The 16687-nt window shown below is 36.2% G+C and overlaps 1 long non-coding RNA gene across 1 annotated transcript in view; it reads right to left on the reverse strand.

Moving 5' to 3' along the window:
- Positions 1-780: 780 nt before the first annotated feature.
- The window catches only part of LOC113571793, a 29058-nt gene continuing 13151 nt past the window's right edge, over positions 781-16687 (reverse strand). The window contains exons 3-5 of the long non-coding RNA XR_003410029.2: positions 15246-15278; positions 2519-2608; positions 781-939 (exon numbers count right to left, since the gene is read on the reverse strand). This is a non-coding gene — a long non-coding RNA (uncharacterized LOC113571793). The remainder of the gene's footprint in view (positions 940-2518; positions 2609-15245; positions 15279-16687) is intronic.

Raw genomic sequence — 16687 nt, forward strand, 5'->3', positions numbered from 1 at the left:
AATGTTATTACGGGCAAATCCAGAATTGTAATCGTTAATACAGTCCATAGTGGAAGAGCCAGGAAATCCACAAGCACAGAGACAACCGAAGTACATAATTATGTGCACGAGACCAAAAACCAGCTATTTACAAAAAGCATCAAACACACCGACATGAACATTGAAGATAATAACCAGGCAAGAACAACCGGAAACACAAGTTTTAAATACTAAAGCTAACGACAATAACAAGGGGCAGGTGAAATGGATAAACGGAGAAAACTAAGACTAGGACAGGACAAGGAATGGAACAGGATAGCCAAGGGATTGTGACTAGCGGAGATGATTCGTGACAGTTTATTTCACTATACATGCTATGGATCAGACCATGGATTCTTTTCTCAATATAGCTACCTGATATTTTTAAGATCTACCTTGTAAAATACATCTTCCAGGAACGCATCAATTTAAAGGTCCAATTAAATTCTGGCAAATATTGAAAAAATTATCAGTAGATATTATTATAATGGTAAATATGACAGGGAAAGATATACATGGAAAATAGGGAAATATACACATGGACATAGCTAACTGCCCAAGGCCAAGAAGTGTGTCATAAATGCTGAATAATTCCAGATATTATATAGCTTGGGAGTTTTTTTTATTTATGGTATAATAGGGAAATATATACATGGACCTGTCACAGGCAAAGAACGTGCAGGAAAAAAGGAGGAAGCAATCACGAATCTTCAGCTGAAGAGTTTAATGAAATGAACAGAAATGAAACATAACCTTCAGGTAGTATGGCAAATGAGGCACAACACACATCACCTGAGTGAGGCGATGCAACAAATCAACACAGGGAGAAACGTGCAACAAAAGATAAAAACATAAACAATGCCATGTGCAAAGTCACCGCTGCATAATGGAGGCTACTAGCAGGAACAACAGGACCATGAGCTGGGAAAAAAAGAAAAAAAAACTTTTGAAAATACTTTCAAAATGTTTTTGAACAACACAAAGCTGCTGTACATATTTTAGTTGATATGCGCCATGTTCACTGAAAAATTATTTCAGGAATGAATGTAATAAATTTCAGGCAAAACATCTAAGCTATTTCTCTGAGAAGTAGCATTAATAAATTAACAGCTTTCAAAGTTGCATTCTCATTACGAAAGATTATAACTTGGTGCAGTTTATCTTAAAGTCTTCTAGTAATACCGACAAACAGATTCTACAGAAATACTTAAGTAGTGGTGAAATGTCCCCCTTTATTCCTTTTTACTATTTCCTTATCTTCACTCATAAATCCACACAAGCTGATAAAAGGCCAGCTGTTGTTGGCTGTATTTGCTCAGGCCTATGTATTATTGAACAAACTGATTTTAGTCTCAAAAGTAATATCTTCCAGAATGGAATAGCACTAAATGGCAATCACTTTAGGCCACTTGCCAGTGGATTAATGTACTTCAGAGTATCCTCTGATTTGATCTTTGGCTCATGGCAACAGCTAATCCACTGCTCGAGAGAGACCAAGAACCTCTCCTAAAGGGCAAGAATTGCTTTATCTGGGTCAGTCAACATGGCTAACTGCCCAAGGACAAGAAATGTGTGGCATCATAAAGGCTGAATTATTTCAGATATTTCTGAAATACTTGATAAAATGGTTTATATTAAGAATGTCATTGGTATCTTAGTGGTTAAGGTACTTGACATGTAATTGCCTGTTCAAGCCCCACCACTGCCAAATTGTCACTGTTGGACCCCTGAGGAAGGCCCTTATTGCTCAAGTTGTACTCACTCATAATTGTAAGATGCTTTGGATAAAAGTGTCATGTAAATATATATAGTTTGACAGTTTTTCTTTTTTTTGCACCAAATGACTTCCATTTGATTTCACTGTCACAAACAAATTTCCAAAGTCTGAACTGAATCATGAGAATTTTGCTGGAGTCGTGGCATGCTCTCATCAACTCGATCGTTTGGTGTAAGATGGTCATTATAGCTGTCTTAAGATAACTTTTCTCTTGTTCTCTTGACATGCCAATAAAATGACCTGTGTTTAATGTTTTCATGGTTATCATGTCACTTTAGTCTTTTAAAAGTATTTTCAGAGTTTTTTCAAAGTCTTCTACAGTATGGTTATAATAAGACAAGTAGCATTCAGACAGTACTGAAAAGGAATTTGGTGACATTTGGTTATTTATGTGTTTTAAGTCCTGTTTTGACTCCATGCTGACTCAATTAACATAGCTCTGAAACCTTCTTATTCAAACATGAATGAAAATCCTGATTTATTCTGAGACCCTTCGGCTTTACTCACTCCCAGTCATCATTTCACAAAGCTTGCATTTTAGATGTTCAATAGTACACGGACATTCACTACCTCTATTCTCCTTACCACTGTCTCCTCTGCTATTGTCTTCATGTTGGAAACCCTCAACGTCTGACTCTTATTTTTCCACAGTTGGTATAACCTACTGACTAGCCTCTGATACTGCTGCCTTAGCTTAAACTCTGCTCTTTTGCCATCTCTTACTTCATTCTGTCCTCTTGTCTTCAAACCAGTGAACCTCCATTTATTGGCTGTCTCGGTGTCTCAGATCAGAATGAACACGGCTGCAAAGACCTAAAAGGAAATGGCAAACATCCAACTTTCAAACAAAGTGGGCTGTATCTCTTCTGCCATCACTAGAGCAAGTGTCAAATTTATTCTACTCAGTCATTAGTATGTGAAGATTTATCTTGCTCAAATGACATTCCACTCATCTTCTCTTAATAATCATTCCTAATCTATTAAATTTGATTTCATATCAATGTGCACATTAATCCCAACATTATTGTTTCATCAAATAATCCCATACAAAAGTGAAGACAAAAAATTCACTAAATAATAATTGGATAAATAAACTAAATTCTGCTGTTTTTTTAAAAACTAAAAACAATTAAGTGCTTCTCTTTATTTTGAAGATTTTCTACTGATATCCTGAGTTTCTATATCAATTCATGTTGCGTACAGATTCATAAAACACTAATACCCAGCCTTACAAAAGCCTTTATTACCTAGATCTCTCACTATATAACTACTTCTTAATTAAGAAATAAAATGTTTAATGAGGTTACAGTTCATATTACAGAGCTGAACATTAAGGATGTAAATTGAGATTCACTATTATATACACTATGGCCACAGATCATATCCTGACTGAGCATTCTATCCTTTCACTGCAGTACTAAAATGGTAAAATGTTAAAGATGTACTAAAAATGTAACATCTGTAACATTTTGCATTCCCAATTTATTTCAGTATTAGACTCTAGCTATTAGTCATATACTTTTAATCTCACTTATTTTACTCTTGATCCCACTTTGATCTCACTATAAACTCATTATGAAATCAAGTACAATACAATATTGTTTTAGTAAATGAGCAGAAGAATAGTTAATCGAGGGATGAAATAAATGCTAATGAATGGAAAAAGTGAAGCTTAAAATTGATGCTGATGCAGTATTAGAGATTTCCTTCCTCTAAGCATTTAGTACATCACCAGCATTTTGTACTAAAACTGTTTCTCTTGAAAGGTGTAGATATTTATTGGAGGTAATGAGGCCAAAAGTGATACCCACACTGGTGTTCAATATAATCAAGATCTGGACCCTTGTTAGGTTTGTTTCTTCTTAATTAGCTGACTTCCATACACTTCTGTGCAACATCACTGGCCTGTAGCTAACCAGGGAAAAATGTGACTTGGAAGAAAACAGTTCTGTGGTTCAGTGGAAACCATGTAAGTTTGTACATTTGAATGCCGCAGAAGAAATCATCATTACATGCAGCTAATTCCATAATTCTAGGATACCTTATAGTTATTAATAATTGAACAAAAGTAGACATTTACCATAATTGATTCATCAATAGCTATGCAAAAGGTGTGTAAAAATAATTGCAGTTATAGGAAAAACAACTTTTTTTTTTTTTTTTTTTTTTTTACTGAAAATACATCATATAATCTCTATATCTCTAAAATAGCATTGTGAGGAACTGTTCACCACAGCCATTATTATTATTATTATTATTATTACTCATTCAAACAACTTTGACAATATATGGACCACTGACTCATTAAGGAACACCTTCAAATGTTAATGCAGGCTCATCTTTATCACAATGATTTTTTTCACTGTATTAGAAACACATTTACCCTGATACTGTTGAGTGGCAAGCTCCTGGTCACAGTCAAAGAAAGTCCACTTTCTCTGCAATAGGACAGAGCTGTATGGTAACGGTCAAAGAGTTGGATGTGCATTTATTTTTGGATTAAGACCAAAAGTGAATGGAAGTGAATAGATAAGCTCAAATCTGGTGGCATGCTATAAAAAGTAAAGCTTGTGGGTCTGGAAAGTGTTTAGTATGTGGAACCTCGATTTGGTCAATTATTGTTTAAGTGGAACCAACCTTATACAGATACTAGAGGTTGGTGTCCAATCCTGTCTAAGACTAAAATTCCCTTCTTCATTTTCTTGGTTCAGATGGCACAAATCTCCTATTAAATCCTCTAAAATACTCATGAGGAGTACAGTCCTAACATCTTATTATAATATATCATTTGATATATGATATATTATATATACTGATATATTAAAAGTACTATATATTTTTAATTAGTACCTTTAATACACTGATCCACAGTACACAGTACTAGACATTTTCATTTTCAAGTCACTTTATTTCTATTTATTATGTAGAAAATTCTTCCTAAAGGTTCTAATCTACAGGACTACAGGGCTGTCAAATGAATATTAGCTACATATGTGGTCACATAACCAGAACAACCATATCTGTTTTTATATAGCTATAGTTGATTTTGCATTATATTTTATGTTTCCATCCAATTTATGTATTTTTATCATTTTTATCATATTTTAAAATATTTTATTTACAAATATAAATTTAAAAAACCTGTGAAACAAATTCATAAAACATAATTAATACACATTTATATGCATTTAATTGTAATTATTGTTCTCTAAATTTACATTTTAACTTTCAGAAATGTTTTGTAGCCTATATCAATTAAATATCCTCATGTAAAAATACCTAGGTCAGTGTTAAAAATATTATCAAGCTAAAGCCTGGCTAGAGTAGAAAAGAAGACAGTAAAATATGTTTGTTTGTTTCAAGACAGCCAGTGCTGTTCAGATAGCCAGTGGAAGTTTATTCTGGACAGTGAAGAGTCTTGATGCTTTGTGGTTGACATCGACCAACTATGTAGACTTTAAGGCAGAGTGGTACAGACAGGAATATGACTAGTGCTTTTAGGTGTGTGGGAGCTGGTCCAGCTTTGGCTTTGCAAGCAAACATTATTGTTTTAAATCTGTTGCTCTGGTCTAAACCCTGTTCAGTTCCAGATTTTATGGTTCAAATGGTAGTGATGAAGAGGGATTTTGGCAATAAATGCTGAACTGCTTAAGTTTAATTGCTTGTGGTGTCAGTCATAGTCAATGTGCTAGTCAATGGCCCATGGATCCCACAGGTTCATTTCCCTTAATTGCACTACATGTGCCTGGCCCATGCAAAAGTCTGTCATCATTAAAATAATAAGCAATAGGAGGAGGAAAGTAAATATTATAGCAACAAAAAATGAAAAAGGGACATGCAAACTTTATTCTACTGCACTGAGGACTGTTACTGTTTTGTGTGATGCTTTATAGAATTTTCACTCCTGAAAGAATATGATGGCCCTAATGAAACAATTTAGATCATATAGAGCATTTAGGCCATAACTGCAAGACACTTTAGTCAACTGCCAGAACATTTCACTCTTTTGCCATTTATCTCTTAAATCCATACATAAAAGGTGGGTGATGGTAAAAGTTTAGGTTCCAATAATCATACTTGAATAATCAGAGTTGCAGTCAAAAAGTAAACTGGATAAGCCAGACATTCTGGTAGCAACTCACTTCAACATAAAAAAATAAAAATAAAACATGACCAGGCTATAGGTCAGAAGTGCTGAACAATTATACTGGTAAATGAGATCATAATGACCAAAGGGTATTAGAAAGTTTCATAGATTGCACACTAATATAACTCATTGGTTCATGGGATACAACAGCTTATATAAAAATGTTTCTTCTTTTTATGAATGGGAAGCCCAAGATTTCTTTAGCTCATGGCCCTGGCTTGCATCTTATTCTTTGTTTGCATTTTAGCATGAGTCAGTTGAATCACCACAATAATTGAACTTTTAATAACCACTGGGATCTGACAGTCCTGTGATCAATGCAGACAACAAAGTGCAGAGAGCTTTTATCAGAAAGGACTTGTTTCAGACCAAACATCTTCCTGAAGTTGATATGCTGTTACCCCAAATCAGACATCTATCCAGTACCCATGAAGTAGAGCATTCACTAAGGTTATTGGTGAATTAGTGATTAGAAATATCTATAAGTAGAAATATCTCTACTTTCCAATAATTACCAGTAAACATGGTGATTATACTGGCATGTTAAAAAGCATGGAGTAAGTAGTGCACACTATCTTAGCCAGCCAGTTATAGCTTGCTATGACACATTTTTTAGGCATGACTCATTTACATTTTTTACATTTCCATTTACAGTTATTTAAATTTCTACTTTCATGAGTTCTAGCTAAATTTGCTACTGGGGATAATGCAGTATCAATATGATTCTGTAATTTCCTTTATGTACTGAACAAAACACTATAGCACAATATAATTTTTTTATACATTTATCTAAATCACTATAGTATTAGAAGTGTAAAGATTCCAACATATACTGAGAATTACACAACACAGTTGAGCTTTGGTGCAAACCATGTTTAAATGTTAATACTAAAATCAATTTCTCCCTTTTAAAGTAAAAGACAGTCATGTCTAATTATAGATTCATTCAAATTAATTCCATATAGGTGTAGAGGTTTTAACACATATTGTCAACCAGAGTTGATAAAGTTAATTGGGGCACCATCCTGATTAACTGGTAAACATGCATAAAAATCATTGACTAAGATTCTGCTAAGCACCAGAGGTATAGAGTTCACTAGAATCACTACAGTAAAAAAATACATAACAGCATAACCAAACCAAAATTGACCCAAATGAGATGTGTTGTGGACCAAAATGGCTAACTAATAAGAGAAAGAAAACACAAAAAAGAAAAATTGCTTGTTTAAGTAACTTATGAGAATGACCAACTAGACAGTCTACTTATCAAATGACAAACAAAGGAAACTTATTAAACAAACAAGATTAATGGTGAGAGAGCATGGCTAAGGTATAACAGGAACACTAATGAGAGAAGTAGAAACTGTTGTGAAACAGCCAGAAAGAGAACTAATTATAGGATTGAGGAGGCTCCATCGCAGAGGGGAGGAAAGAGTTACTGAGCTAATTTTGATATATAAACAGATGTGTTGCTATTGATATCAACTGATACCATAAAAGAGGAAATGATTGTCCTTACAACGCGTTGGACTCGACCATGTCAAACCACCTGGGTGGCACTCAGAGAGAGTGCCCATTTTCCATTTAAACCATATAGATGGCACTGACAGTGTCTGATTTCCTTCAAACTGTCTGGATGGCACTGGGATGGAGTCTGTTTTTATATTTCAGGCTTGACCCTGCACGAGCAATATAGGCCAATGATGATGAGACAATTAGACATCTTGAGCTGCGGGATTGGATTTTTTGGAGCTGGCTCAGTTAGAGAGTCCTAGGCCTTTTAGGGTATGCCTTTCAGAAGTAGGAGTTTTGGGTATCAGTGGTCATGCATCCCGTCCTTGCTTTTGATGAAGATTCTAGCATGGTTTATTGCCACAATCAAAACAGTAAGGTGAGTTTGATTCATATAAGCTGTGCTAAGCAATTTCAAATGAACATGATCTAAAATATAATAAATTAAGCAGAACCAACAAAACCAAATACATATATAAAAAATAAAATAGGCAAACATGTAATTTGAGCATGTTCAAACTGCTTGGCAAGAGACTATTGACTTATTTTTAAAAAAGGAAAGTTTTAACTTAAGTCTTAACTTCTCTTCACTGATGAAGAAGTGTGTGTGTGTGTGTGTGTGTGTGTGTGTTTTAGTCTAATTGGTTCATATATGATTTCTAGTAAACACAGTTGAGAGTGGTTAACAATTTGTTTACACTAAACACAAGGTAGGCAAACTACAAGTGAATTGATTATAAGAAGTAAGGCAACTTAATAATGAACAAGTAATGAAGAAAAATAATGAAACAATGAACAATTAGCAAATGATACAAGCAAACATCACAGTTGGAAGAGTATTAATATATTATTAATATATTAATATAGCCATACATTATTTCCATTTGAGATCATAGTAGGTTCGAATAGTAAGTATGACTTTGTGAAGCTGTGGGACAAGAAACATGTACATGTGTGAACATGAGAAATGTTGAGATGTTGGAATGAGAAAAGTTGGCTGTCCTGGTTAGATTTTGAGTCTGATGGAATTCATGGTCACAGTTCCTAGAGGTATAACTGGGTTGATCAGATGTTCTTGCATTCCAATCTGTGGGTTTATGACACCTAAGAAGAGTGGGAAGGGTCAGAAAGCCAGAACAGCATGATTAACTGAATAATTAGCTGGGCCAATTTATGGCTTTTTTACTCAGCATTATGGTGCCAGAGGGGTCCTGGTTCATGCCCATGGGCCAGGCGTGAGAGAAAGCCTACCCTGACCAGATAATTTTCATCAGAGGGATAATTTATAGTCTATCTTCTCTTCACAAGTATTTGCATGAATCCCGGACAGCCAATCCTACACAGTTAATGTCAAATTCTCAGTGGAGAGGCAAGACCATAAACCTCAATAGATCAATATTTAATACAATGCTAATGCAAATCCTACTTTGTTTAATTATTCCCATGGCAGGGGCACTGAACATATGAAAGTTAGCTGAACCTATGAGTACAATGGTTTACTAATGTGTCCTTAGTGGCAAAAAAAAACCATGCTATAAATAGCATATTATCTAAAAAAGCTTTGCACCTACCCTAAGTTAATAATGACACTTTTAATTACTTTTAGAAAGCATACATTCTTACATTGTATTAAGAAAAATACAGATGTGGAGGCAGTGGACTCTTAAGAACACGTGGCTACACAGACTTTTTGTTCCCTAGGTATCATCTATCTCAATTTATGGAATAAATGTAGCTCTTTTCTCTCACATCTGTAATTCTAGGAGCACAGTGCACAATAGCTGTCAATCATTTCAAAACTGTGACAATCATAGCACAACATTTTTGTCTAGGTTCTGAACTGGTCCCCCTGAGCTGCTTTCCCAAGATACACTCATTTGAATGGCTCCTCATGTCCAAAAGGAACAGGAGTTTTAGGGAGCTATCTGATAAGTGCAGCAGCTGGAAGATGTGTTTGGTTCAGTAAAGACATAAGAATTCCCCTCTAGGTATTCAGTGTGAGAGACTGAGGGGAGATGGTGGGGGGGGGGGGTTGGTTCAAAAGCATAGTCTTGCTCTTTAGTGCAAACATGCAAAGGGGTTTATAGGTGAAATTGTGTACAGATCCATTTAACAAATATACTCTGCTGCCCTATGACAGTATTTTGCACTTGCATCCATTAATGTTTTTATAGCATGTTGAATCTTTCTGCAAAAAGAAAAAAAAAATCGCTGTCTACCTTTAAATCTTTATATTCTGATTTAATGCTAAGTACCGATATAACATTAAAGTCACATCAAAGAACAATGTCGAATTTTCTTATTGTAAATCAGATGATTTATGCATAAGCAATGGCACCATTCATAATCAAAAACCTTTATGAAATAATTATGTTGCAGATGACTTGACTCTGTTTGGAGGGAACAACCTGATACTTGATGAAATGTGACACGACTTGAATTGTGATGATGAACCAAAAGTCAGCATCGCTAAACTGTGAGTGGATTCTATTTGCACACACTTCAGAGCAGAAGTCTCTGTCCTGACGGGGTGTACCGTGTCTTTAGCAGAAAGTATGGCTCACTGATTAGCACTGCTTACAGCCTGTTGAGGAAAACAACGGGGCTAGAGAGGAGCTTCTGTCAGCGTCACTGTGGCCATATGGTCAGCAGGCCGACTGCACAAAATGCTACACTTTCTCTGATGTCTTTATCCTGAATCTGTTGCATTTGTTTGGCATGCAGTGACATGAGTCTTCAGCAGGGTATGGACATATGTGTGTGTGAGAGAGACCAGTGAATGAATGTGTCTGGTTATGATCGGTTTAAATTACTCAAGCTGAAGTCCTATTGGACAAATGATGGTAGCAAATGAATGAAGCAAGCCTTCTCATAGGTGGATGCTAGACAGTCACTCTGAGGTGTGGATCTTCATTAATGTCTGATCCAGGGAGAGCAGGGTTGGCTAAGGGTTGGCTAAGCAGAATAAACAAGGTTTGATGAAGGTGGAAGGTAATGGAGGGTGGAAAGAATGTAGGTGTGCTTAGGTAATATTACATGCATACTAAAGAAAATTACATTTAAGATTTAAACGTCTGATATAATAATTTCTAATCTTCTTTGTCTCAGACTGTAAATTTCAGACTTCAAGATGTGTGAGAGAGTGACAAAGATTTTTTTCATTCTGTTTTTAAACTATGTATATGTCAATGTGTAAGTGGGTGTGGGTGAGTGTGTGTGCATGTGTGTGTAATAGGGCAGAAGTTGGCAGGATCACAGAAGACACATTATTCATTGAGCAACAGTGTGGTGCATCTTGAGACCAACTGTTCACAAATCACTCTCGCGAGATTAATATGCTACTCTCAGCTAGCACCCAAAGCAAAAAACTTTGTTACCATTCTATTTTAATGTTATGGACATTTTTATATTATGATAATAACCATATTGCAGCATCTAAATCTGAATGGCATTTGTTGCTATATTAACTTGAAGGATATAATGTTGGGAACAATTAGTGTGGCTTTGGGAAGAAGATGACTGAGGCTTTAATGATCAATTTTGATTGGCCAAGCACTGTCTGTACATACAGATATACTCATTATGGAACTGTAGCACCAGACTACTCTTCTACTCTAAAGCTTCTCAACAATTTGAGGTGCTGCTGTCTCAGTCTGCTGGTTTGATTTGGTGCTGCACACACAGTACCGGTGGCTCTCTCTCACTGCAGTCATCCTTGACTTTAACCCAGATCTGCTTATCTTTGTTTATTACCTGCTGGGTCTGTTTGGGAAACATACTTGATGTATGCTCTGTCTAGGTTTACTTGTCCCCTGGTTGTTTTACTCATCAGGTTAAAGAACTAATCATTATTTTATGATATCGACATTATCTAGCTGATGAATACTAGCCTTATTCAATAACTACTGCTCCTAAATTCAGGTTAGTAGGTTTTATATGTGTAGCTATTAATGGCCTATTTTCTATCCCCATCACTTACACGTTTTTTTTTTTTTTTTTCTCATCTGTAAGAGTGAGGGATATATCTTTGTAAAAGCAGGCAGTTCCCATTTCAGGATACACATCCCACAAACAGCCTCCAAGGACATCTCTAATTTTAATGTTTACTGCTGTAGGATATGTCACCATCAGGAAGGCCACACACCTCTGTTAAGTGTTATTGTGTTTTTAGTCGATTAGTGAGCTCAGCTTGAAATGAGAAGGTTTGCTGTTATGGTTATTATATTCCACTGCTTCTGTCCGTTTGCACCACTTGCACAATCTGCACTAGCCACCCCCTTTACAACCAGCATTCGTCACTAGATTTGATTGAGAGATTAGATAACGTTGATGGAGATGTTCACTGCTCTCCCTGGCTGAAAGGGTACTAGATCCCTATTCCTTTGTGCCCTATACCACAGACAGAACACAATTTTAGTTGAGGCCTTATTTTGTTGTAATAACTTGCTGGATGTCTTAGGTTTAACATCTCATTTTTCCTTTGTCAGCCAATGTCTTGATACATTTGACTTTCTGTTGAGTATGAAGTGGCTGTCCATTCTGGGCATTTGGATGACTAGAGCATCAAAGTTGCATATGGTGACTAGTATTATTTTTAGGGAGTTGTAACAGGAGCTCATTACTGCTACTTGGTTCCTTTCTACCCAGAGGTGTCCTACCAGCTGCTTATACAGCTCTTTGCCTCGGTTTATGCAATTTTTTTTCCTTTTATTCAAAGCTGCTGCTGATGTAATCCAGGCAAGATATCTCTGAATGATTCACAAGTTTGAATACCGATGATCGTACAAGCTAAAGGAACGAGATGAGAAGTGCAAATCAAATTTAAATGCATGGTTAAGTGGGTTTGCTGTTTTCATGTTTTTTTTTTCCGATCTCAAATTGCCTTGAAACATTTTGGGGTTCGGAGTTGCATTACACTTCAAAACTGGAAATAAATTTAAAGAGCAAATGTGGTATGAACAATTTCAACTTCAATTTTATGTCATTAAAATAATAACTGAATGATATTTTAAAGCCCTTAAAGTAATTAATGGAATAATTTAATTATTTATTAATACTTGCTAGGAAAAAACACTGAACAACTAGATAAAAGATATTTCTAAATAAACATGCACTCTGTGGATAATTTTTATCTTTGCTGCACTACTTGTATGTACATGCAGTGCCCCAAGGTTCCCTTTGGCAGCCTGATCTGTTCCCTTCTACAGTATGTGTCCTTGCCTGTGTATTTCAGTCATTCTGTCAGCCTGATTGCCCTTAGTGATGGGGGAGAGCTAAATCAGACAGGATTATTAGCTGCTGTGGGTCAGGCCAGGTGCTCAAGTCCTGGACAGACCATTGAAAATGACTGTCTCACTGGCACAATGCATGCCTGCTGGTGCACAAGATAACCCTGTAACCCTTTTGTGGATCCATGCTTGAGAACACTGTGCAGAAAAACACTGTTCAAATGGAAGGTCATGAGCCTGTAAATTTGCATGGTTCATATTTATGAGTGTGTGCTTCCAGTAAAGTTATACATAAGATATGAATGGCTGGCCTATATTATAAGCCTTTCAGCAGTGTATAAAGACTTTCATACATTTATACAAATAGTACTATACACACAAAAAGAAATCCAATAAAACATATCAAAATGCTACCATCAGTTTTATTTATATATATATATATATATATATATATATATATATATATATATATATATATATATATATATATACACACACACACACACACACACACACACACACACTTACATACATGCATACATACATACATAACGACATATGTAATGACCTGAGTGGTGCAGGATGCACAGACTCCCTCCAAGGTGATAGACATTTATTAACATACAGCGCAGACAATGGCAATCACATATAACGTAAACAGTGAACACGAACATGGCTACAGCTAACAAGAACACTATGAACATTATAAATATGAACTTGAGCAATGACCTTCAACAATGCACACACCAACAAGAGTTTAAATACATACAAGCACAAGACTAAACCATATGTAGGTGTGTGTTGACAAACAGGATGACTCAAACAGTCAAACTCCTACAGTCACTCTCCGGTCAAATGGCGGGCCATACCAAGTGATCAGCAGGACGGGGAATGTTCCGTGACACACATAGACACACACACACACACACACACACACACAGAAAAAAAAAAAATATATATATATATATCGTTCCTGGTATCACATATTGGACAGCTAAGTGACATTTGACTGAAACATCAAAAACAGACCATTCAAATGAAGCATTTTTACTTCACTATTATTTTAGTTATGTATGGCGCTATGTATGCCTGTGAGCTTTGGTAATTTATTACAAATGCTGTAGGTGCAATAAGGAAGATTGTGCAGAGTGACCATGCATTTGCTTGGGAGGGACTGAGCTTAACAGAGTAATTTTCTGCATCATTTGCATTTGGAATTCTTATGTACACTGACCTCTCTGGTATATATAGTACAACTGTACAACAGGCAATTTTACAGAATATAGACTTAACACAGCCACCCACACCCCCCCACCCCACCCCTCAGCATTATTAACAGTAATAGCAGACTCTGGAAGTAGACACCCAACTCCTCATATAGTTACTTTTCACCAGTATACTTTCATTTAAGTATGATTTCTCCATAGTCTGTCTTTTCTAAAAACATAACAATTCCAGGCAATAGATAATTAGTAATCTAATATTTGTCAAACAGCAATGTCTTAACTTTCCTATGGACACAAAAAGTCCTCAGCAATTCAACACCTATTAATCTGTTACAATTTGGAAATGTAGAAGCTAAGTGACCATACAATCTGTAAGAAATGTTTTTAAACCCTACGTAATTGGACTGGTGCAATTATTCACAGTGGATAACTGCTCCATAATTTGTCTTTTAATGTAGCAAACTGTTCATGAATAATTGATTGAACATTTGAAGCTTCTGTCCTTGCAGATGGTAACAAGCTTACCTTATGGTTTTGCAAATAAGTACTTAAAACATTATTTTTAGATTTGTTCATTAATATCCTTTATTTCTCTATCACCCATGTCTTTCATAGTATAACCTGATCAATCTTTATTTTCTAATAATAACACAGGGATCAGTTTCACCAACAGATTCATTGGTCTGACATTCAAATCTCAGGACAGTCACATACAGGTTAACACAATGTATAATGGCAGGGAGCTACTGAGTCAGTGAGTTATTTGGACAAGATATTAGGCTATACATTGCATTAAGATGGTGTTTTACTTACATAGGGTGTTTTACTAACTGTTTTGCCAGCAGTACAAAGGCTGAAAACTATTGCTAAGACACTCCAGTATGAAGACACAGTAGACAAAGTATTAGGCTGTGTGATAAAAGGGGATTTGGCACTTGGGAGTCAGTGGAAGATGACTGCAGGAAAAGCACTTAATACCCTGTTAGCTTGTCTACCATACTGTGGGAAACACCTGTGGTATAGCCAATGGCTAATAAGGGTAGACATCTAAACAGTGTGTGAGGAAGAAAATCTGTTCAGGCACCTATAGCGGAAAATACACTAGAGATTGAAACTAAAATTCAGTGCTTAAAAGTTGTTTCCTATAAATGTAGTGGCATAAGTTTTGTTTACCTAAGGCATTTAAAGTATTTTAAAAGGAACAAACTACATGGCTATGGGATCTTAGTTCTTTGTCTGTATTTTTGCTGGTAAAACAAGGTAAACATATCATGAACAAATGTCTGAGCTACTGTGTGCTTCATGCATCATAACAAGTGAGTTTGTTATGATCTTACCTTTGGTGCCAAGAGCAGCAACGTAAAGCCTCTCTGGATGACAGTGGTGCAAACACATTGAGAAACAGAGAATGGGAAAGGTTAGTTTCATCATCCCAGAGAGTTGTCATGGAGATGACAGAGTGATGACAAATGAATGTCTTTGCCATGGTTCACTTCCTGCAAGACTTAACACACAGTCAACAAGGCAGCATAACCAATCAGAGGCTAGGAACAAGCCTCCTCTCTACAGTTAACAGGTGTAATTATGCACAAGGCTCTGATTCAGCATAATCACCATGTCAGCTAGAGGCAAAATGAGCAGGACGCACTTCTTCAGGGAATGAAGGTCAGCATCAGTTATACTTGCATGACTGGAAACATTATTCTTATTATAGAAAAAATTCATTTTAGTTGAAGATCACTATACTCCCTTGTCCCATGAAATAGATTACTTTCTTTGTATACTGTGATAAATAAATGGCTTTGTCACATTGTTTCAACAACATTTAATAGCATTTTCTATTTCTGGTAAAAAAAAACAAAAAAAACCCCAAAGAGAATATGCTGGTCTATTCTGTGTATATGTTAATATCCTCTAAAACATAATCTGACATCTTCATGGTTTAATGGAGAGATGATAGATAACGTACATTTGGAAAGAAAGACTCATGTCTTGAGCTATCCTCCAAACCCCTCACAGTCATTAAAATTAACTAGCCAGCATTATCTGTGAGTTCCATTCTCTGACCTCTCTGACCACTTCTGTGACCTCCCATTTCTTCAACTCTGATCAGTGGTTTGCACTCAGCACTGGCAGCATTGTTTTGCCTCATTTCACATTGCACAAGACTAAGCTGTATGTCTCATAATTACTCTTCTGGAATGATCAATGTATGATCATTTAATGTGCCTATCACAGCCCAGCCCCTAGACCCACAGAAATTCATCAGCACAGCAAAGTAATCAACCTCAACAGGCAAACCGCTGAATACCATTTCTCTGGCCCCACCCCTTTGGCTCTGGTTTTTATGAGCATGCTATCCCAAGATCAGCTGTCACAAAAGGAGATCCATCTCCATGCTGCTCCCATTAAACATGCTGTGTGTACAGCACCGTAATTACACTGACAAATGCCGTCGCCTCCTGTCGCACCACCAGCAATTTATGACTGTGGTGACCCAAGTCACCGCCATGCATGAAGAGCAACTTATACAAGGCAAAAAAAAAAACTGCACATAACAGCTACACAATGCATGTTTGTGTATTGTGCATGCAAGTATTCACACACATGCATGTGTTTTTGGTTGGCTGACCACTGTCAACCGAGCATGCTGTGTTTCATACACGCATATCAGCACAGCACCTGTCTCCCAAACTGACATATTCTGCTTTTATTTTTTATTATTTTTCAAATGTATTATCATTTTGCATAGAGTTTCTAAATGCACCTACTTAAAAAC

This window comes from Electrophorus electricus, chromosome 8 (assembly GCF_013358815.1).
Source record: "Electrophorus electricus isolate fEleEle1 chromosome 8, fEleEle1.pri, whole genome shotgun sequence".
NCBI classification, from domain to species: Eukaryota; Metazoa; Chordata; class Actinopteri; order Gymnotiformes; family Gymnotidae; genus Electrophorus; species Electrophorus electricus.